Source organism: Melanotaenia boesemani, chromosome 19 (genome assembly GCF_017639745.1).
Source record: "Melanotaenia boesemani isolate fMelBoe1 chromosome 19, fMelBoe1.pri, whole genome shotgun sequence".
Classification (NCBI taxonomy): Eukaryota; Metazoa; Chordata; class Actinopteri; order Atheriniformes; family Melanotaeniidae; genus Melanotaenia; species Melanotaenia boesemani.
The window spans coordinates 13,730,359-13,755,156 of record NC_055700.1 but is presented as its reverse complement, the minus strand read 5'-3'; the positions used below and the strand labels follow the sequence as shown (position 1 = coordinate 13,755,156).

Genomic DNA, 24,798 nt, shown 5'->3' with positions numbered 1-24,798 from the left:
AGATGTATTCTGGGCCTAAACCATTCTGGGATTTGTAAACAAGCAGAAGGGTTTTAAAATCTATTCTGTGACTGAATGGAAGCCAGTGTAAAGATTTCAAAACTGGTGTGATGTGTTCAGGATCTCTTAGTCCTGGTTAAAACTCTAGCAGCAGCGTTTTGTAGGATGTTGGATGTTTAATGCTCTTTTTAGGAAGTCCTGTTAAAAGACCATTACAGTAATCCAGTCTACTGGAGATGAATGCATGGATGAGTTTCTCTTGGTCTTTCTGGGAGACTAAACTTTTAATTCTGTTGATGTTTCTGAGCTGGTAAAAAGCTGTCTTAGTGACAGCTTTGATGTGGCTGCTGAAAGTCAGATCTGAGTCTAGCAACACTTCCAGGTTACGAACTTGGTTGGTGATTTTAAGAGCCTGAGTCTCCAAGTGTTTGCCAATGCTGACTCTCTTCTCTTTGCTACCAAACAGAATAATCTCAGTTTTGTCTTCATTTAATTGTAGGAAATTCTTCCTCATCCAGGTATTTATTTGCTCCAGACACTGACACATTAAGTCTATTGGACTGCAGCCATCAGGTGACAGAGACACACAAAGTTGTGTATCATCTGCATAACTTTGATAATTAATGCTATAGTTCTGTAATATTTTACCCAAAGGGAGCATATACAAGTTGAACAAAAGAGGTCCAAGGACTGACCCCTGGGGGACTCCACAGGTCATGGCCACTCGCTTGGATTCATAGTTGCCGATCGTAACAAAATAACTCCCGCCTTCTAAATAGGACCTGAACCAGTTAAGGACCACTCCAGAAAGTCCAACCCAGTTTTCCAGCCTGTGCAACAGGATTCTGTGATCTACAGTATCAAACGCAGCACTGAGATCCAACAGAACCAGGACTGATACTTGACCAGAATCAGTATTCAACCTAATGTCATTTAACACTTTGACCAGAGCTGTTTCAGTGCTGTGATGAGGTCGGAAGCCGGACTGAAATTTATCAAGATTTCCACTTTCATTTAAAAAGTCATTAAGCTGGTGAAATACAACTTTTTCAATAATCTTGGAAATAAAAAAGAGGTTAGAGACAGGTCTATAGTTGTTCATTATAGAGGCCTCTAGAGTCCTTTTTTTTTAGGAGTGGCTTAATAGCAGCTATCTTTAGTGACTTGGGAAAAATGCCTGATGCCAGTGAGCTGTTAACTATCAGTAGGAGATCACTTTCTACTGAGGTAAAAACTGTTTTTAAAAAGTCGGATGGTATCATGTCCAGAGTGCATGTTGTTGATTTCAAATGCCAAACTGTTTCTTGTAGGACTTTTAAATTCACCATTTTAAATTGCGACATGACATCAGAATTATTTCCGGGTTTTAGACACAGACTAATTTTCTTGTTTGACTGTGTGGAATTAATATTTTGCCTAATTGTTTTAATTTTTTGGCTAAAAAAGTTTGCAAATTGGTTGCATTTCTCAGTGGAAAGGAGCTCAGGGCTTATCTGTATAGGAGGATTAGTAAGTTTTTCAATCATAGTTAACAGAGTGCGAGAATTGTTGATGTTCCTGTTAATCATTTCAGATAAATGCAGTTCTCTGGCCTTGCACAGCTCATTGTTATAGTTACGCAGGCTTTATTTGTACAGCTCGAAGAAGAAGAACTAAAGTGAAGTCAGGGGAATGTGTTCTGCTTGCGGAAGAGGGCAAAGTTAATGATCAGCCAAAAGCTGTATCCCTTTTCTTTTAAAATTTGATCAGTTACAGAAAATAATAGCAATCATACCCCAGCATATAAGTCACAAGACAGAAAAGCTCAGATATGAACTCATATGGCTCCTTGGTGTTACATCACCTGCAGAACTTAAAGCCTCCTGGGTCCCTGAGATGGCCTGTCTCTTTTATAACAGCCCATTAATGAGATTCCATTTATAGACATAATTTATATGATGTCAGTGCTCAGGTCATCCCAACGCACACACGTCTTCATGTCCAATTCTCAGGGGCACACATTCCTTGAAAAGTCTTGCTTTCCTAATTTGTTAAACTACCAATTTACGTTAGGTGTTCCTCATTTAAACTGTTACAGTTACATAACTGCCTTTATTCTATTAGAATGTGGAGCTAGATGTTTGCTTGACAATGAAGCCTTCGTTGTTACATGATTTTATCCTGACACACAGGAATCTGCGAAAATGTTCTAAGTGATGCAGGATTCCATATGGCCTTACAGCTCGTCTGCTCACTAGCCGTCTTATTTATAGATGTAAATAGCGCCACTTCTGTGCAGGTGCCACTGTAACAAGAGAATCAGCTCACCTGTTGGTGTACCTGTGCAGTATTTTGGACTGAACAACTTCTGAATCAGGAGTACAAGTGGATTCTGTTATTGCAACGTCCTGACCATATCTAGCTATCACCTGGTCTTAGTGAAGCACATTAGGTTTAAAAATTGAACAACAAGAAGAAGAAAAAAGTTATTTTTACTCCAATGAATACTATAATTATATTGGAATAAACTTTTCATAAGCTATGAAGAAGTTATCAATAACCACTATTATCTATATTTAATGACCACATTGTGTAGCAGCAACCAACCAAAACTAATCTAGTTTGCAATAAGTAACCAGTCACTGAAAATTATGGTAAGACTCTGACGACACTCAAGGTTTTGTATAAAGAGATTCTCAGAAATCCCTCACAGGGAGGCAATCTTTCCATAACAGTTGTGTACTACAGAGCATGCACACACTTACTGGTATGCAGTGCACTCAGAATAAAATAAGGCCTAAAATTAGACTTATTTTGTTTTCTCTTTTCCTTCCACGGCCACTCTTGAGCTTGTTCTCTAACAACTAAAGACGTTATCTTTATATTATAGTATCTGCTAAATGTCCATCTTTTTTCACATCACAACTAATGTAACTGAATAATGCAGAATACCATGTATTGAACACTTACAAGTGTCATCTTGATAAGAGGCCTGTCACCATATGTCATTTCTGGCAAGTAAATTCTTTTATCTGCAGATGGATGTTTTGTAATCACGTGCCATTTAAACTTGGCAAGACTCTGGCTTTTCATTGCTTGAAAGTTAAGACAGATGGTGTATTTAGGTCATTGTCACTGTTCTCAATAACACTAAATTCAGTTAATCTGTCAGTTTATATAACTACACAATGCACTCCTGGACTACAATCACATTGTTATGTATTATTATAATTATATTATTTATTTTCTTTTAGATACATACTTCAAATGTTTGGTGGTATTTCTATTAGTTTCATTACAGCACAAGTCCAACCTTTACTTACTCTCAGAATAAGGTGACAAGCATTGTGATCATTGTGATTCTGCATGGTTGATTTCAATTTTTAATCTTTCACCTAAGGGACAAAGAATATGGTTTGCCTTTGAAATTAGTTTTGGAAGACAGATGGTCAAAGAATGACTCTGACACAGAAACAGGAATAAAGTGTCAGATAAAGGACAGAACAGGTTGACCTGCTTTATAGTAACATTTTTGAACTCATGCAGTTGAAGAAAGTGGGTGGTGGAATCTTTTTTGGGGTAAAAGATATAAAAAGCGCAACTCTGGGGTAGATTTTCATGTACTAGTGAGTGAATTTTGGGATTTTTGGCATAGCACAAAAACCCACTCTAAATAAGATGCCATCTCATAAACTAAACGTCATCAAACTCCCTAAAGAATTGTAATCTGTGATGAATCTTAAAGACTGGAATGACCTCCAGATGTTCTCATATTGCAGAGGAAGAAGTAGAAAAAGTATAAAATAGGGACAAGAATTAAATTAAATCACTCAATGTTCATCAACAGCAGTTTCAAATTAGATGTAGAAAATAAGAGGAAATTATTCACCAAAGCACTTCTTCTTCTTCTTCTTGAAGTCATATCAAATCAAATTCTATTTATAAACCCCTTTTCATTCAAAAAGTATTACAAAGTGTTTTACATAATAAAAACAATTTTGGCATATTATAACCAAGTCTTTATACACCTAATTATATAGCCTAACAATTTTAAAAACACACAACTGATCATAGTCTCTCACATGCTCTCATACACACACACACACACACACACAAGAACCCTCACTATCGGTACCAGCCGGTACCAGATGACCTCAGGGTCCCTGAGGGCTCATAATTTACAAGGAGGCCAGATAAATAAGTAGGCCCAGGACCATTAGATATTTATAAACTACTAAAAGAACCTCAAAATCAATCCTGAAGTGCACAGGGAGCCACCGCAGCTATTTTAAAGAGCACATGTCACTGAGTTCTGAGATAATTGGAGGTTAAAGACACTTTTTTGTGGAAGACCAGAGAGCAGGGCATTACAATAATTCATTTTACTAGAAATAAAAGCATGCATCCGCACCTTCGTGTTGGCAAGAGAGAGAAATGGGTGGACTCTGGCGATGTACAGTATTTAAGATGATAGAATCCTGTCTATGCTGCATTTCTAACATATGGAATAAAATCCAGCTCAGAGTCAAAAAAGCCACCCAGATCTCTCACACACGAAGGATTAAAGTTTTGTAATTTTGGTAAAATGGTCTCTCTCTGTTCTTCAGGACCAATACTTAAAACTTCAGTTCTGTCCTGAGATTTGGATCTTTATTGCTCTGGTGCTCAAAGCTTGCTCCTGAACTGCCATGATTAGCCTTCTGTGCTGTCCTTCAGTCCAGCCCTCTCTAGCCACTGGTAGGACTTGTTTGAATCTGCCATTTCAGCTATCTGTTGGTGGTAAATTCCATGCAAGGGTTTTTCATTTCAGTTTGAGAGTTATATAGTCTATTGGTAACAAATCTCCACTTGTCATGTTAGAAAGACCACATAAATGCTTTAAAAAATGCTTAAAAAACAACAAACTAATTCTGTCAAAGTTTCTAGTTACTATTTTTACTCACATCACACCTTTTTTTTTCTGGAAATGTACACTTTAGGAAGACAAATTTATGAATACATCAAAAACCTTTTCTTATATTACCAGTTCCTTGATGGCAGTGGCTGCTTGTGGCCTTGACTCTGTATTGACCAAACATAAAATACATCATTCAAGTACAGAAAGTGAATAACTATAATTAGCTTTGGAAAGGGCACAACTATAATCAGATACATTCTGGGCAACAGAGGTTTACTGCACAATCATTGTGTGTTTTATTCTTAGTATCCTCCTCAACCTCTCTTGACTGCTCATGCATATAAACGTGTAGGAGGTTTTGTCAGTTGCTACTTCATCATAACTGTAATTATAATACTTACTTCTTCCCTTATCAGGTGTTCACAGTCTAATTGTAGAGAGGGTAATTAAATAAATTATGGCCTTTTTTGTGGGCTTTGTCCTATTATCATGGTTTGCAATCAGGTAAGGAGCAAAAGAGGCAGGAGCCTTTGATTACATGCATGCTGTGTTAGAAAAGAATATGACTGTAAAGTCTCAAAATAGATAAGAGTTACTCATAACACTGGGTAATGTTTTTTGTTACAGCACAACAGTTTAATGTTTCATTTTCAGATTTATACATAGAAGCAACACTTATTTTATCCATAATGCACATGTATCACCAAATCACTTATGGTTAGAAATCCAAATTAAAGGGAACATGTGAGATTATGAACCGCTTGCATGGATGTGTGTTATGATATAGTCACATCTGAATTTTTGACACATTATTCCTAACATGTGACTTTAACAAGACACTGAATCACATTACGAATTGTCTACATTTATCTACTTACCCACAAAATTAGACTCATTACATAATTCAAAAGAGGCACACAAATTCTTCCTCTAATCTGTCTCTTTGTAAGTGGATGTGAAAACATATTTTCCAAAAGATTAAATCACATTATTTATTTGCTTTTGGTGTCATCTCAGCATCACCATTCAACAGGTTCCTTTATTGTACACAAGACTGCACATAGATGCAGAAAACATTTGATTTGGCTTTGACAAAAACCTACAATTACCAGCAGCAAGGTAACAAACAGCTTAGATTACCATCTGCTTTTACTTCCCTGTGGTCGACAGAGAACCGTTGTTTTCTTGAGCCAACGGGAGAAAATTTTCCAGAGTGGCCTCATATTTTGACTGATAATACAGATTGGTCAGAGGTTGTATAATTGTGTTTACTGATCACACTGCTGTGCTATAACAGGTGTTGTCATCATTCTAAGCTTAGTTTAAAGGAGGCCATCTGCTGTATTAACACATCTATGTGTCTCTGATATTCTGTAAATGCATACAAGAAGGTCTTGAAAAGAAATCCTTTTTTTTTTATGGTTGTTAAATGTTGACATACATAATCTGAAGAAATAATACAATAATCATGGGTATTTTCGATTTAGCTGTAACCACTTCAGGGTCATAGTACTATGCATACTGGCTGAATGTCACACTTTTTATCACTTACCTTTGAATTCAAAAGAGCCTTTATGTTAGTGACATTGATAAAGTTCAATTCAAAGTTTTACTTAGTTATCTTTAAATGGTTTCCTAAACAATAATAATAAGAAAATTAAATTACACATATTGAATATATGAATTGGTCTGAGAAAACATGATAAAAAAAAAGATTCTGGCCTTTATTAAACTGATTTGAGCCAAAAATGTAAAAAAATAAAGACAAGATATTAAACCACTGATGTACATATGTATGCATTTTTGTTTAGACCATTTTATCCTTACTGCAGTCACCTCAGTGAGGAACGCTGTTGCTCTGTTTTGGGAAATGGAAAATCAAAATAATGCCAGGAATAACTGTCTTGGTCAGAATGGGAACAAGTAATTGGTGTTAGAATGATCTTTTTGGGCAGGATAAGCCCTTAATGCTATGCCATCTAACTTTTGCTGGACAGAGGCTGTAATTACTGATAGTAATGTGGATTTTTAGAGAAATACAAAGGGTTTAGCCTGCTTATTTTACCATTAAAATGTATATCTGTATCATGTTAAAATATAACGTAGCATAAGTAGTCATAAAGTCAGCAAACTTACATTCAATGCAAAACATTTTAAAACTTTCCTAAATGATGGGCTAGATCTGAAAATGTGCTATTCTTTCTATGGCAGAGAAGCACATCTTGTGTAAGTTGTTGTTCTCGTTCTGTGTGTTATTTTCGTCAAATTTTGGAAGACCTAGATAGTGGTGAGAACTGTTTCCTAATATATGCAAAGCTCCTGAGCATGCTGCAAAGGTCTGCTGGTTCTCAAACCCAAGTAGGTCACACTGAGAAAAAAATAGCAGTTGTTGTCAGCCCCATTCACCTGTTGGTCTTTTTGCCACTTGAAGGAATATTCCTCTAAAAACTAGGTTGGGAGGAGGTCATAGCAACCTTGAGCTGGGAAACATGAAGAAAGATAGAAGGTGCTCTGCAATATTAGGGACATTGTGGTTTCTTCAAATCTCAAATTTCTATGCTACCAAATCTTTCAGCAGCAGTCAGAATTGCAAACCCCAGCATGAATTCAATTTAGTTTCTGCTGCTGTGAAAAAGTATTCGCTTACCTGCATGTTTAACCTCAATGAGAGCTTTCACTTGCTTTTGTATGGATCTATGCTCTAAAACTGGGTGTTACAACACTGCCCAAGCTGAGTGAACAAGACTGTTTTATTAATCAAAGATTCCAATTTATTCAGGCCAATGAAACATACAAACACAGTATTATCTTTGACACAAAGGTGCCTGACTTTCTTTGCATGTAAAAATATTACAAGGAAACTTTTTGGCATGCAGGGACAACATACCAAAAAACATTTTATTCAATGCAAATGCACACATTCAAATTGAACAGGAGGTTGATAGGATGCAGCGGATTGGAGTTTTGCAAAGTAGAAGCAGCAGAGGGAGACAGAGAACAACAAAAGTTTTGGATACAAACGTACTCATTGGCTACTGAATGGAGTAGCGTTGGCTGGTCATTAGTGTGTTGCTGCCCTCTGCTGGACAGTAACACTAACCGCAGCAAGATAGGAAGTTGATGTACTAGGTTATTAAAAAGAAAAATTCAAAACAAAGAAATGGTCATTAATACTTCACAATATCACCGTTGCAGTAACTCACAGCAATTATTTAATCCTTTGTAAATATAGGCTAAAAACGGGTAAACAAATAATAAATAAATAAATAAATAAATAGAGAAGATCGTATTACCATTCAAAGATTAAAATAAAAATAATAATAATTAAAAAACTGAATTATAGAGCTGTGATTGTTATCACTAATTTCTGATTACAAAAGGGTAAAGATGTCACCACTGAAATAGTTTTCATTGAGAAGGAAGAAAAAAAAGGATGGGTATGATTTTAAAAGTAAAGACTAAAAAAAAAAAAAAATGCTTTATGCCCCTGTTCTACACACACACACACACACACACACACACACACACACACACACACACACACACACACACACACACTACAACCATAAATCATGAAATCAAAGAATGTAATTAGGAATAGACTAATCACGGATAAAGCTCTACAAATTGATTATAGTGCAAATGCAACACAGTGACACAACGCAAAGTAATGGGGCATAATAATATAAATTACTCCAATCTATGTTTGGCAAAAGCACTTACAAGCAAAAGCACTTGCTGACAACCAGAGCTCCATCTGCTTTTCATGTCTGTATAATGTCTGTCCCTACCACTGACAACTCTGCTCCATGACCGTGTTTGTAAGACGGGGACATACCCTAAGTTAATAGTATTTTGTTTCTTTTATTGTTTGGTCTTTGTAACAGACAATTTAAGATTCAAGATCTTTACTGTCATTATGCAAGCATAACAAAATTTTGAGGAGTCCCTCGGCTTAAGCAAATAAGCAAACAGAAACATAACAGGCACACATAAGTAAAAAATAAAGATATAAAATATGTAAAAGACATAAGAACACTTCTATATTAATGGGCCTTTATAAACAACTCGATTTATCTTGCCATTTAAAAACAAAGGTAACAGGTTATGATTGATAAAAATGGATATTGTGAAGGATTGTTTTAATTCCTTAAAACTTTATGGCTAATTTAATAGTCAACTCCTGGCGACTTCATGGGCCAGTTGTCTCCCACAGTCCAAATACTTAGATGTTAATAAGTGATTTGTAGTTTTTGGGGAATTGTTGTTTTTTTGTCACCGCTCAAAAAAACAAAACAAAAAAAAAACAACAAAAAAAAAAACACTCAATAGCACACAGCAACATTTGGAAAAAAAATCTATTGTATAAACATAAAAATAAATAAAAAGGATTCTTACTGAACGATAGAAAACAAAATTCGTTGGCCAACCAAAAGCTTTCTCTTAAAGCTAATCTGTAAGAACAATTTGTGAAGTAAACATTCTACCATTGGTGATGATATTGTACATGTTGACACATTGTTGCATCAAAATTTTTACTTTGGTTTTAACTGCAAGAAATCATATATTTTGTCTAATTTTTAACTTTCATGTTGTTTTTGTTCATTCAAAATTAGAATATCAGATAGTTTACCCAATTCATTCAGTTCTGTTTATCAACAAGAACGGATGTAAATAATCGGAAAATAACTAATATTTGTTGTGTTGCGCATATTCCTTTTATAATGTCTTGCTACTGATTTTTCCACTCTGCGTAATTTGTAGTGTCATTTTCACCGCGTAACTTCATTGTTGGCCAACCCATCTTTTTCTCCCCAGACTTTTTTTTCTTTTTTTTTTTTTTTTTCTTTTTTTTTTTCCTTTTTTTTCTTTTTATTTTTTCATGCGGGCTAATATACAGGCCGGCGCTGCAATTTCAGAATCTGCCGTTGTATATGGCGGACGAAAATTTCCACAGGAGGAACCGCAACACTAACCCCCTGTGCAAGGCACACACGAAGAGCCTGCACGGACCCATTAAACCTCGGCAAATTAATAACTCAATACGCCATTACGCTTTACTAAAATGTAACGAAGCGGGTCGCGGAGAGGGGGGAAAAGCGGCGGTAATTGTTTTCTTTTATCATTTGGAATTTCTCATAACTAATTCACAATTTTTTGAGGAAGCAGTTTTGTGCAGTCACCTCTGGTCGGGGAGGGAGGATTTCTGGAGCTGGAGCCTGTTTCGCATGAGCTGCATCGTATTTGGAGGTATGTCAAACCGCTGTTTTTTCTGATTTAGAAATCCTAAATTTTAGAAATTTCAGTAGTCAAGTTTCAGCCCCCTCTACATGATAAACAGGGCTAGGCAGTTTCTCTGCACTACTGCTTGTGACTATATCAGCTAAAGGTTTAGAAGCAGTATGAATAATCTGTTGATGTGTTTCTTTTTAAATATTTTTTCTCTCTTTTTTAAAAAAAATGTTTAGATTGGGTTAAATTTTTAGTAATGAAGTTTTTGTGGAACTGCTGCCTTTTCGTATGTACACCTAGTTTTGTTCATACATACGCCATTCAGACAAAACACTGGTTATTAGGATGGAGCAAGCGGACCAGGCGGTAGTGGTAACCTGAAGGACGATGAGGGGAGGAACAATCTGAAACACAAAAACCTCCTGCAGCCATGTTTTGTGAAATTTCCTGCAAATTTGAGCAGAGCTTCGGAGTTGCTTCCCTTGCATTTCCACAGCGCTAACACAACTCATGGTTGTGTTTGAGGGTTTGTTACTTATATATATATATTTAAAAAGAAGAAAAGCACTTAAGTGTCGTCATGTCCAAATATATTTAGACTTAAATTTTTTGGGGAAGATAGAGGATGTTCAATCGAGGGGACATTGGCGCCACCTGTAGGCTGTCATTTTAAGAAATTATCAATTGTAACGAGACTAGTTGTGACACTTTATGGGTATTGCATGATGGGTTATGTTGGAAATATGTATATATTTTATGTAAAATTTATATAACATGCATTTTTTTTATATATATATAAAGTGTTTTAATTCAAATTATTTTGTGCTTTTCTTGTGTGTTACTTCAAAAATAACCCTTTAAAACTGTGTTCAGTCATTCAAAATGAATGTTCAGGGCTTGATATTCTTATTTATGAGTACTTTGTTATTTAAGTTGTTTTGCAATGGAGGTCTAAAAAAAATAATCAAAACAACACACTTATTTGGGACAGAAAAGCTACAGGACATTTTTGTTTGTATAACTGGCAGGTCTTTTGGACTCTTAGTACGACAGCTTCTTTTTGTGTGTTATTATTTGACAAATTCAGAACCATATGAACTTCTTTCTAAAAAATGAAAATATGTAAGTGGGGGAAGAAAAAAAAACATTCAAAGTGAACAGAAGAGCACTGGAAGAAGGACCATGTCAGCATAATTTGAGGGCAGGAAAAACAATCACAACCAGTGCCTCTACTGTTTATATTAATCCTGCAGACGCCAAACAGTTTCCCATCTTGCATGGCTTGCTTTTATTTTAATGTAACTGCAGAGGCCATTTTACTGTGGGTAATTTTAACGCTGACCTTCAAATCTGTATTCATTCAATTCAAAGAGCTGGTGGGGGGGTATATGGGCGGTATGCAAAATCAGGGTGTAAATTCTGACCTTTGCTTGGAAAGTCTAATCAAAATGCAAGAGTTCCAGTTTGAGTACAGAATTGAAGACAGGCAACCGGTGTCATGAGTTTAATAGGGTTGGATTGCTCTGAGAGTGATGGGAGGGGAATGTTTATATTCAGAATACTCAAACAACTAAGTAATAAGTTATAAAACTTGTAAGAATAATGCTGCAGTGCTGCAGAAAAGAGCACGCTAAACCCAGAGCTGGTTTATGGAGGGTGAATTTTAGAAAGGTATTCATTTTAAGTAAGGTGAAAGGAATGCTGGTCTGTCTGTACTTTTAATGAACAAAAGCTTTGTTTCAGTGAGGATATTTGGAGCCAGTATTTTGGATGAAGAGGTGAAACTTGTCCCTCTGGGCTCTGGAAAACACAAGATGGTGAGGGATTATATCACAGCCCTCAGGGTTACAGGGTTTGAAACATAGTTGCTGCTCTAATTGTCATTAACTCAGTAGAACGGGTTCACTTTCCATTTCAGGAGCGAGCAGTGACTTTGAGGTCATGCCTTTTTTTTTTTTTTTTTTTTTTTTTTTTTGTGAATGCGCAATATAAAACAGAATTTTTAATGTGTCTGCAAAAACATACATGTCTTATAAGCTTAGTGAACACCTTATATTCTTTTATTTTCTCAGTGGCATGTTGAAAATGTCTGCAAATGGCTTCAGTTAAATTGGTCTCAAGGGAATGGCTTTTCAAGGGTTGGAAGTGCTGCATTAAAAGAAAATTCTGTGCATTCTGCATATATTTTTTTTCTGCCTCCTCCTTTGTAAAAACTAACCTTATTGGTTTCATGAATAATGCATAGGGATGTTCAATTTCTGCAGCAATGAAAATTAGGGCTGTTTACATGCAGTGGTTATATACACAGGAGCTTCTTTTTTTTTCTTTTTAGTTTTTTTCATGACCATTTCTGAAGGTAGAGCAGAGACTGAGTAGCTTTTCTGAAAATACAAATTTTCAGCAAAGCAAATCTCATTTCTTTGAGTGAAAAGGGGAGGGGTGAAACTCCCGCGGGTTTAATGAATCCATAAATCACAATAGTGCCAGGTTTGCTGCGCCTGCGTCAGCGTGCAGTGTAATTTTGATTTTCATCAAAAATTTAATCTGCCTGCCTACAAGGGTTTAGCAGCAGTCCGGATGCAGCCCTGAATTTCTAATTTTAGGGCCCTGATCTTTCAGGATTTATTTTTGTATAATTCAAGTCTGCTTTTCAATATCTCTTGTTATTAAATTTTAATTCGTGGCATTAACATATAGATTGAAAAGGTTTTTATGGGTTTTTTGAGTGTATGCTGATGGAATTTTACCAGACGACACAGTTTCTTTTTCCAGAGCATCCGGTGTGTGTGTATGTGTGAGAAAAAGAGGAGGGGGGGGGGGATTTATCCATTTCTCTGCATTATTGCTTTTTGAAATCATTGGTCATACACCATCTTGCAAGACATTTATTACATAGGACAGGAAAATGTGCATTTGATTAAAGAAATGGGGAAAGCAAAGCATTAGTGTGAAACAGATTTTGGTCAACCCCTGCTCCCAGTCACTGACTCTGCTTTGGATAATACAAACATGCAGTCAGAGCAGTGATTAAAGTGACCCCCCCCCCCCCCCCCCCCCCCCCAAAACCCATTTTAGCTGATTCCTATTTTTAATCCCTCCAAAGTGGAAACATTTTCATGAGCCTTACACAAATTTGTTTATATTTGAAATCGCTTTTACAGGCTGCTTAACATGCAGAGCTTAGTGACTTTTGGTCAAGCAATGCACAGTTTATAAAGCAAGAAAATCTCTGTAGGTTAGAAGCATGATGATTGATTTACTTCATTATTGTGCGCAGCCAGATACAGTAATGCACAAAAATAGGCCAATTATTTTAAGTACCCCCGCGACTAAGCGCTGAATTTGTAACAGAGGTATGTCCTAGAGATGTTTTCCTTGTATGCCTAACCTCCTTATAGATTAATTCATCACATTACAACAATAAATACAACTTTGGTTAATATACGTACTGTCATTATTTCTAAACTCAGTTTGGTTTAAAAAAAAAAAAAAAAAAAAAATTTAATGTTTTGACCTATGTCTACTTTTGTTTCTGAACATGACTAAATTTGACAAGATGTCCTTCGTAAATGTGTTTGTAAAAAACATCAAACAAATGTTCATCTGGTTTAGATTTTCATCCCGCTGTGTTACTATAGGTTACTGTATATTAGAAACCTCAGACTATGAAAGAACATAAGGCCATATGGCCCATTTTGTATTTTGGCTTTAATTAGAGGAAAACAGGCCACAACAGACAGTTTTATATATTCATTGAGGGTCTGGATTCAAAATGCTGTGCAGGAAATATTGCTTGGATGACAACAGCAGTAATCATATTCAGATGCATGTGTCCTTGTCATCTGATTATAGATGACAGAGGTCAGAAAAAAATTGCATTGTCTAATAATTTAATCATAAGTTAAAGCTGCTTCATTTCCCTCCATAGTAGGTTAAACAGAATGAAATGAAAAGGGGAAAAAAGTCAGTGGGTTTTGGGTCAATCAGTAATAATTACCAAAAGAAGAAAAAAGCAAACCTGGTGAATGAATTTGTTTGTATTATTTAATGTTTATGTGGCATGTTCAGCCCAAGTTGAACCAAAATGATGGAAAAGCTTACTTTGCTTCACACTTTAGTTTTAAGGAGCCAGACATTAAAAAAATCCATCAGAAGTAAATATATTTTGAACTTAAAAGTAAATGTAATCTTAATATTGACCAAAATAAATATTTTATTTAGCCATAAAAGAGAGTATATTTATATTCTTATATCAACATGCTTAAATGCAGTGGTATAAACCACACAATATACAGTATTTAACATATAACTAAAACTCATTCAGGGGTAAAATGTTCCCGTAATAACACATGACATGGTTACAGTATTATTGTAGGAAAGTTTGTGCAACATTTTACTGTTTTTGTGGGTGAAATGAACTTTGCTTTTGATACATTTTGGTATTTTCCAACTTAAGGGGCCATTTTCCACCTTATGGTCACCAATAAATTTGAGGGTTTGTGAGATGATTAATGACAGGATTGGTTAGGAAGACAGGGAAAAAATGCAAAACTGTTCAATCTGGTTTCAGCTTTTTGGGAAGTTTCTCTATCTTTTTTGTCTGAAATTAATTATTTTTCCTCAAACAGTAATTTTAAGTGAAACCACATAAGAAGGATGTGGCACCACCTTACCGAGTAATTGGTTTTTAAGGGTTTTATAGCCAAAAGGACCAAAGCTATGTTGTACTTATAAGAATATACATTAATATAATCAAATATAGTTCTTTCAAATTGAATAGATTTTAAAGCATTAATGCAGTTAATTGCCAATTAATTTATCATTTCTTTTGGCTCTAGTGAACTTTTCTTGGAAGACTACAGATAGGAAAGTAGGCGTGGAGAAAGAGAGATGACATGCATCAGCACTACAGTTAAAAGCGTGTAAATACATGACACATGTACAGTAGTGTTCCAGTTACCTGATCCAGAAACCACATAATCTAACTGGCATGTATTCCTTTAATGGATTGAAACGGAAGTTGGATTTTCCGAGTTCCCAGTTGGAAATGCAACACGAAGACTGCTTGAAGTTAGACTTGGAAAGTTGAGGAAGACTCACTTGCTCCGACTTCACCCATTAATGGTAGCTGCTAATTCCCAGATCTGAGTTTCCAACCTCTGAGTTAAATTGAATTGCACCATTACCTGATAGTGTAACTTATTACCATTTCTGTGAGTGAGAAGGGAAAGTGAGACAACATTGTCACTCTTCATAAAGTGGATCTATAGCTCAACTTCTAAGGCACTCATATAGTAAACAACATATCAGTTGTTCCAAAACCTGGGTTCATCCATATTATTAATGGCTGGCAATGAGTAAATGAACCTTCCCTGCCTGGACACATTCTTCACTTTATTCAGCCTCTTAAGACGGATCACACTTTCATTAATCACAATACCACCTTGTTAAAAGAACGATTTGGCTTGTAGAGTAATAGTGCATTTACAGTTAATCTGGTGTTTTGGAGCTTGTTTTTTTTATTTAAAAATCTTCCTGTTGGAATAATTTTAAGAAATTAAAAAAATACTTCCTACGTAAGGGAGTACAGCCAGCGTTTCTGCAGGGCCTTTCAATGGAGTCAGCAGCTTGTCCTGAAGCCACCGCTGCATCTTAGCCTTGACTTTTCCTTCTTTAGATGGCATTTAAAAAATCGTAGCTATCACATGACATTTCACTTATGGGTGGTTTCTGTTTAGCTACTAACCATAAATCCTTTATGTCTTGTTGCTAAACTAATTTGTCTCCCAGCTATAAACATGCCTTCTTAACCCTGTGTTGAAATGACTATTCTTAGGCATCTCACTAGTTTTTTGTTAAATTTAAAAGGCTTGTAAGTAGAGTAACTCGTCCTGGTAATTCCTCACTTTTATATTTTAAAGACAGTGAAGCCACTGTGCTGCTCAACATGTTTTTTTTATTGAGAAAAATCATAAAAAGGCTGGAAAAACTGCTCCTCAATGGTGCCTCTAAAACCCTAGCACAGACAGCTTAGTTGTAGTTTGCAAAACACAAGCAACTGAAAAATAAAACATTTGTTTTTGAGAACCTCTGTAACCACAAGTATTTAGTCTTTGGTATTAAAAGGATCTGAAGGTGCTTTTATCAACCAAGGACGGGTTCATAAGAAACTGTCTTAACAGCTGCATCCCTGACCATCCCTTTTAATGTCTGGAGTTTTAACTGTTTTCTACCTTTTTTAAAATAGTACTGGCAGTTTTGATCATTTTAACCATAGCCAAAGATTTTTTTTGATACATGAGATTTGTCCAGTAAGAATGAAAGTAGTCAGGTGAATTAGTGAACCAAGAGACCCAGGAACTTGACAGCCTTTTGCCAATAATGTCCATAGCCCAAAATCCTTTTACCTTTTAAAATATAAAGAACATGTAAAATAATCTGAACATCTAAAACCATGTTTTTAGTTTGTTGCAACCCCAATTGCAAGAGTTGGGACGCTGTGTGAAATTCATCCATCCATCCATTTTCTTCAACTTATCTGGGTTCAGGTCGCGGGGGCAGCTACATAAGCAGGGAAGCCCAGACTTCCCGCACCCCGGCCACATTCACCAGCTCGTCTGTGGGGATCCCGAGGCGTTCCAAAGCCACCCGAGAAGTTTTGTCCATCCAGCATGTCCTGGACCTCCTCCTGTCAAGATGTGCCAGTAACACCTCCCCAGGGAGGCGTCCAGGAGGCATCCTGACCAGATGCCTGAGCCACCTCATCTGGCTCTTCTCGATGCGGAGGAGCAGCGACTCTACTCTAAGCACCTCCCTGATCACCAAGCTTCTCACCCTATCTCTAAGGGAGAGCCCGGTGACCCTGCAGAGAAAACTAATTTCGGCCATTACCCACAGCTTGTGACCATAGGTGAGGGTAGGAGCGTAGATCGACCGGTAAATCGAGAGCTTTGCCTTTTGGCTCAGCTCTTTCTTCATCATGACAGACAGATGCAGAGTCCGCATCACTGCAGACGCCGCAGTGATCCATCTGTCAGTCTCCCGCTCCATCCTTCCCTCACTTTTGATCAAGACCCCGGGATACTTGAACTCCACTTGGGGCAAGACCTCATTCCCGACCCGGAGAAAGTACTCCACCCTTTTCCGGCTGTGTAAAATGTAAATTAAAATCAGAATTAAATGATTTACAATCTCATAAACCCATATGTTCTTCCCAATACAACATATCGGATGTGAAATCAGATTTTGTTTTTACCATTACATGGAAAATATTTGCTGCTGGAGCCTTTTCTAGCTCCTGCTAGGGCAGAGTACGACCTGGACAGGTCACCAGTAGGCTGGAGAAATAATTGGCATAAATCAAAATAACTGGAAGAGCAGTTGATAATTTATTAGGTTCACTGGAAGCAGCTTGTTAACCTGACTGGGTATAAAACTAGCATTTTAGAGAGGTACAGTCTCTCAGATGTAAATATGAACAGAGGTTCACCAATCTGAGATAAACCACACCAACAGTTTTGCAAAGACTTTGAAGATCCCACCATCTACACTTGATGTCATCAAAAGAGTCAGAGAATGAGGAGGAATCTCTGTGTGCTGAGGAAACAAGGCTGAAGGTTAAAACTTGATGATCATAATGTTCAGGCCCACAGGTGGCACAGCATTAAAACAGTCATGGCTTTCCACAACATATAACTGCATGGTCTCAGGAACACTTCCAGAAAACACTGTATGAACACAGTTAATATCACAAATGCAGGTTAAACTATAATACAAAGAAGAAACCATTTGTGAACAATTCAGAAATGCAGCATCTTCTCCCGGCCACAGCTCATTTGAAATGATCCGAGGCTAAATAGAAAGTTGTTCTGCATTCAGATAAAAAACAACAACAAATTTTCACTGATAGAAAATAAAGATTTGTGATGTTCCAACTTTGTCGAGGTGTGTGCCTGCCATTAACTTCAAAATGAGCTAATATTTTCCATGAAATGGTAAAATGTCTGTTTCACCATCTGATATGTTGTTAATGTTTTAAATCTGGGTTTATGAGATTTGCACAACTGAAATTTCATAATGACTGATTTAATGTAAATTGATGGACATGTTGAGCTATTTAATCTACATTACAGTAAGAAATCTGTTCAGTGAAATGAGATCCATTTCAAGGAGTTTTTTTTTTAACCTCCCTGAAACAAAACAAAAGAATATATATATTTTTTTGTACAAAACTTCAAGAGTCAGTGTGTAAGGACTGTCTATTTAGCTTGGCTGGAATCGAAACTGCACTCAGTGATGCACCCCATGGAGTATTTTTAGCAAGATAAAATGTCTCTTTTAGAAGTAACCTCATTCCTTATACTGTGGCTGATCTTGCCAGCTTAGACACTGTAGGCCTAATAAAAATGAATAACATGCCTCATGAAATTTCCCATTTGCACTGAACAAACCTGCTGACAGAGAGAAGTTAGCTCAAGGCTAAACCCAAATTACCGTAGAGCAGGATCTGTTGTTTTTATTTAGGAAAACAAACTTTGCTTTGGTTGTTAAGCATGAGTCACATAATCTTAAAAATGATCTATTCCTCTGTAGTATGTTATTAATTAAATCATCTATTTAAAGGTTTTAAATATTGATACTCATTGATTGAATTCCATAAAGTTCATAACATAAGTATGAACCTGGCATCCATTTACTGTTGTGGACTGTATACTGCACCATTAGTATTACCCACGCTCAGCAGCATATTCCACTGGTTTCATATGTGAAAGTGAGCACCCATCAGCAAAATCTGAGATGTCTTTTAAGGACACCTTAAGGAACCTAAAGTGTGGAACGTCAGCCTTTTCAAGAATTCACTTTTTCTTATTGCAGAGATGAAAAATGTTGAGCTTACGTTTCAATGTAAGATGTTACTAAGATGTAGAATTTGACACTGCTGCGTAAACCATAAATGTGCAGCTCTGTTTGCTGAGCTGAAGGTTTTTGAGCATTTTTACCAAGTGAATTTTAAAATCTGGTTTATTCTTACTGCAGAAATATCAAATGTGTTTTTTACTTGAGTTGGACCTGTGAATTTTTTAATTATACAAGTCACACTTGTCACAGTTGTAAATCAGATTAGTTGTCTTTTCATTCTTCTGTGCATGATGTCCTCAACAGAGGAGAGTAAGTCAAAATTTAGTTTAAGCCACATTATTTCTAGTGATTTATTGCAGATAAAAGTAAAAACGTGCCTATCAATTCTGGATTGTCTTTTAAAACTTTTTTTTTTTCGTTATGATAAAGGGAATAGTTTAATATGTTTATTTATCACATGCAATTTAAAAAGATCAGAAGGAAATATAAACCTAAGTTTAAAAAAAATCTTAATTTCTTTCATGATTTATGTCGAGATGTTTGCTGGGAAAAGAATGGGTGGTTTTTAAAAGAACAAGAACAAGAACAAAACAACTTGTGATCATTGTAGTCTCTTACTTGCTTTCAGACAAAACTCACATAGCTTTAATATTTTACTGTAAAATCCTGTTTTAATCTTGTTCTAAACTTATTTTTTTCCTTGATTTCAACACTGGGGTAAAAACTGGCCAAGTACTGAGCCGTTGCCACTGTTGACCCTTTACATATGTGCAAAAGATTATTGCCTATTGTTTCCAAACAAATGTTTCATCTAAACTATTACATTTTCAAATATATTGTGATAACAGCACTGTAGTTTGTTCAGTGTTCAGGAAATATATCCAAATGACTCTATATTTATTTTGATACAACTTTCCCTTTCCCCATATTTATGGCATGTGAAGCAGTCCCTAGTTTTATGTTTTTTTTATTTTTTTTTATTTTATTTTATTTTTTTCTTACATTTCATAAAATTATACAGAACACGGCTGCACTCTGCAAGGCTTTTACCTGCTTCATTTTCCACTGAAAGCATCCTCTGGATGTGAGCATGATCAGGTGTTTATCATAAGAGCCTGTTTAAAGCTGCAATGCAGGGGGAACTGATGCTTTTATCTGAATTGATTACATGTTAGCATAAAAGGAGTGAAGGGTAGAATTGTGGAATATCTACTTTTTGATACCTTTAAACTTTCCCTAAATTATACCCTGGTATGCAGTATTACCTCATAGGCTACAACTAACCGTGCAAAAGATCAAACAACCTTTGATTCTCAATCTTGATCAAAGTAAAAAAGCTATTTGGAGAAAAAAACTATCCTGTTTAAGTCATGGTTCTTGATACAATGGAATATTGAGAGGGAGACAAACAGACAAAATTATAATTCAGCATTTTTTTTAAATAATTTATGTATTAACAGGTTGTAGTTACTCCATATTCTGTTAAACTGGAACATGAACTCTTCAAACTAGTACCTCAATTCCCCCTGCTCCAGTGCACAGACCCAGAGTGTTAAATATAGTGCTGGGCAATGGTTAAAATTTTTTAATCACGATTAATCGCATCGTTACGCGCAAAAAGTCTCTTTCCTTTAAAAAAAAGGCCTACAGCTATAAAAAGAAAATGCAGTAAGTTTTGGTTTACAAACACGACATCAGGGGTCTCCAACCTGCGACTCTGGAGCTTCAAGTGTCTCTCTGGACCTTCCACAATGCCTCTAAATACGTGGCTAAAATATTTTTTTAAATCTATCTTTCTTGTCATTAGGCTGGAAACCATAGATTTTTTTTTTCCTTTCTTTTACATCATTTTCCACAAATATCTACATTCCTTAGCAGAAAGTCTGTCTATCCTCTTTTTTTTTATAAAGGTTTTATGTTTTTCTTTATTTTAAAACCTTAAAAATGGAAATAAAAATGTGGTTCTTCAAAAATAACAAACATCCTATAGTGGCTCTTCATTAAAAATATATATTAACTTGCCTTTTTGAAAAGTCTCGTAACATTTGCGTCTCTAAAGTAGTTTTATTTAGCTGGCTGAGGGAAAAATGGCTCTTTGGATTGGAAAGGTTGCAGACCCCTGCACTAAACACATAAACAGGTTTAGCAGCAATTTTCAGGTAAAATATTTCTTCATATATATTTATAAAATCAAATATTTATGACAAAGAAGGATGAAATGTTCAGAATTTACTAACTAAAAGGTAAAAAGTCAGCAGAAGGAATTTAAAGCCGTGAAGCTGCTTCCTTCTAAACACAGAAGGAACAATACGTGATGAATATCAGCATCAGGTGAACAGACAGAAAGCAGGATTAGAATCTCACAGCTTCTAGATGGTGAGGAGAGAGAAATATTCACAATATGCACAATAACTTCCATCCATGCAGCTTCACTGCTTCATTATCCAGGTTTCTGGCCTATAATTTCTCTAAACTTTAATTTTCAGCCTCCACTACCGGGAGTTAAGGGGTGTAGCGTCAGGTCTGTAGATGTAACTCTAAACATGTGTGGTATCCACAGAAAGTCCAGAATCTCAGCTACCAGCTCAGTAAAACCATTTCTATCACCAACAAACACAGTTAAGACAACAAATAATTTAAAGAGCAGCTACACAAAGTCCGAAAAATATGTAAACACAAAATATGTCTCCCCGTGTCCACCCCACGGCATGAACACGAACAAACGACTCCTCTACTGAAAGCTCACATCTCACAGATTCCACAGCTGGAAGCAGAAGAAGACCCGATTTATGCTTCACGTTTGTAAAAGTCAGAAAGCATGTCTTACCTTTGCCGTATGATTTATATTTTATTTATGAGTCAAAAAATGCACCTTTGTTCTGAAAATGAAAAAGCATTCCTGTTTATCTATTTAAATTTTAATTATGGTACAGTTTTGCTTCCATACACATTAGCATGTCTTCTTTTTACATCATGTTTCTGTATTTAAAAGCTGTTTAAAGAGTTCAGTACAATTTCTGTAATGTTATCTGACATCTGATGTGAAATTGTCCAAGTCACTAGATTTTCCGGGGTTTGCAAGTGCTATCAGTTTCTAATGATTCCACAACAGATAAAGGAATATTAAATGTAGTTCAGGCTGGACGTTTACCATTTCATAGGGTGATCTAGTTCCACTTTGAAATTTAACTGAGATTATTTTTATGCAAGCTTTAATATAAACCAGTGAAGCATACATAGTAACATACCTTTTGCTTGTTAATATTTATGTTGACTGTTATTTGTGTTGCAACAGATTGCCATCTGCCATGTGGTTGTTGTTTATTCTGTCACTTTTTGGACAGATTGATCAAGTCATCAGCTGCTACATATATCTGTATTTTTATCTGTAATGCAGAAATGTGTAATCTTCTTTTCTGTGCTTCAAGCAGAAGGGAGCAACACAAGGGCCAGATTGTCTGTCACAGTAGTTTTTTTTTAATATGTGATCTGAAAAAAGTCCAAAAATTGCTAAATGTGGAAGTTTCTGTGTTTACACTGAGCAGGGAGGGGCTGATGAACCATGTATGTTTGAAAGAGAGAAGGTCTGGGGATCCATTTTACTTAGGTTGGTCAAACCACGTTGGGTTGTCATATATTTGGGTGGTGTATTAACACTACTGGAAAATCTGCTTGCCTATATGTTCTTTAATAAACTAGTTAAGATGTCCCTGCCAGCATCACAACATATTGAAATTTGGCTTCACTGTTACTGCAACAGACAGACACCTGTCTTTGACATTGTGTTAACATTTTGGGATTATTGGAGAAATCTGCATCTTAGATTTCTGTACAAAATTTCTATTGCTCATTCTTAAACAAATTTCCAGATATTTAAAATCTATATAACTTGTAGGGGATTTTCTCAAAGTGTACTTATGTATTTCAAATAAATTGCTGGGCAGTCCAGCACATTATCAGATTCCTGCCCTCATGACACAACCTGGGATGGGGAAATGCAAGTCGGCCTAAGCCAGAAGCTCACCTTCCCATCTAAAACTGCAGTGACCAACCTGTGGCCAGACCTAGTCCTTTGGTCTAATCCTGTTGGCATGTCTTCATTGTTGAGCTGGCATTCTCTTGGGAGGAAGCCATCGATGAAGCCTATAAAAGGAAAATGCTGCGATATGCAAACTTGGCAGCTGAAGCAGAGGACCGGGGCTGGAATGTAAAAATGTGCCCAGTGAAGGTGGGCTTCTGAAAGAGTTCTGAATCAGAGGCCAGACCCAACCGAAGGCCGTAGAAGTACTTGCCTGTATCGCTGATAGTAGCAGTCACTTGCTGGGGATCAAGAGGAGGCATGTCATATGGCCCTCCATATGACCACATGAAGCCCCCATGGAACACACCCAAGTCTAATCAGCCTGTGGTGGATAGTCCTCGGGCCCGGGTGTCTTGTGATAAAAGGCCCAAACACCCAATGAGCCAAGGTGTATAACTTACAATATGTTCTATTGGTGCTGGCCTGTGGTCATTATCCATCTTAACCCACAAAAAATTGACATCTTCAACCTCGCTTATGTGACATCTTCTATCTAGCCAACGTACTGTACTTCAAGGATTATAACAACCAGTCCCAGTAAGCGTTCTAGTGAGATTAAATACAGTTTGATATAGCTGAGCTAAAATTATTTTATTGCAGGTGCAGGTCGGGTATTTGAACTGCAACACAGCAATGTTTTGTTTCAACATAACTCAGTTCAGGACTGTTTGCTGAGGTTTTTTGGCCATGTGTCATGTTCAAAAAAAAAGAGAATTTGGGCTATGAAGAAGGTTGTTGTTGCTATATTGGTGAGCTGTTATTAGAATTCTAATTTTCCCTCCTTCCATAATATTTAGTCATCCTGGCAGAACTTTGTTTTGCTTGGTTGCATTTGAGCAAATTCTCTTAACAAGTCCTTTTATAACCATAACCATGTGCTGAAGTAGCAAGATATTTCTAAAACTGGAGTGTTTGGTGCCACAAAGCAGTGAAATTATTCTATCAAAGGTCAATAATGAAGAGTTAAGCCACACTCTGTTCTTCATGGACAAGAAAAAAAAAATTCTCTCTCTAATCAGATTAACCCTTCCACAGATAATTTTACCCAGTGTCTCTTTTGCATGTTGAGCTCTCATCTGTATTTAGATAAGTAAGGTTGATTTTTTTTTTTAAAGTTGGGTAGCCTGAATTTAGTAAGAATTGTAAACAAGTTGTACTGTTCTTCCAGCTTCAGTCACATAATATCTCCATTGTAACTGATTTCCAAGGTTGAAGCAGTTTTATTTTTCAAAAGCATAAAGTATCAGTTAAAAGATTGGACACATTTTCCCATTGGATTTAATGGGAAATGTGTTCAAACTTTAAAGGGGTATCTTGTGTCATAAATAGTGCTGTGAGTTTCACACTATAAAAAGCAGCTGACTTTGCTTGATGGCAAACCAAAACTTACTTTGTATTTGACCTTAATCTGGTCCGTATCAGGCTGCATTTGAGCTGACACGCTAGTCCGTTTAACCATTCTACTGATACAAATAGACCAAAAGTTGTTTTAGCTAAACCAAATGCTTTTGCTGAGGAAGCTATTACACCACGGGCTTGAGGGAAATAAATGATTATAAACGATGGCTGCATGAGATTAAGAAGCAGTGTTTTCCCAACCATTATATTATATAATGGTATGTCTGTCACATGGACTTATGACACCAAATATGTAATTTGATAGTTGAGTTTGTTTGTTCTTATAGAGGAATGCCTTGGTAGAGCAAAAACCTTCACAGCATCCTTTACCTGGTTCTTCTTAAGCGGTATT

General features: G+C 36.3%; 1 protein-coding gene across 4 annotated transcripts in view; it reads left to right on the top strand.

Annotated features, from left to right (window-relative positions):
- The first annotated feature begins 9,771 nt into the window (after positions 1-9,771).
- The window catches only part of znf618 (zinc finger protein 618), a 34,320-nt gene continuing 19,293 nt past the window's right edge, over positions 9,772-24,798 (top strand). For all 4 annotated transcript variants that reach the window (XM_041970502.1, XM_041970505.1, XM_041970504.1 and 1 more), the window contains exon 1: positions 9,772-10,126. The gene's annotated coding sequence lies outside the window, so the exon portion shown is untranslated. The remainder of the gene's footprint in view (positions 10,127-24,798) is intronic.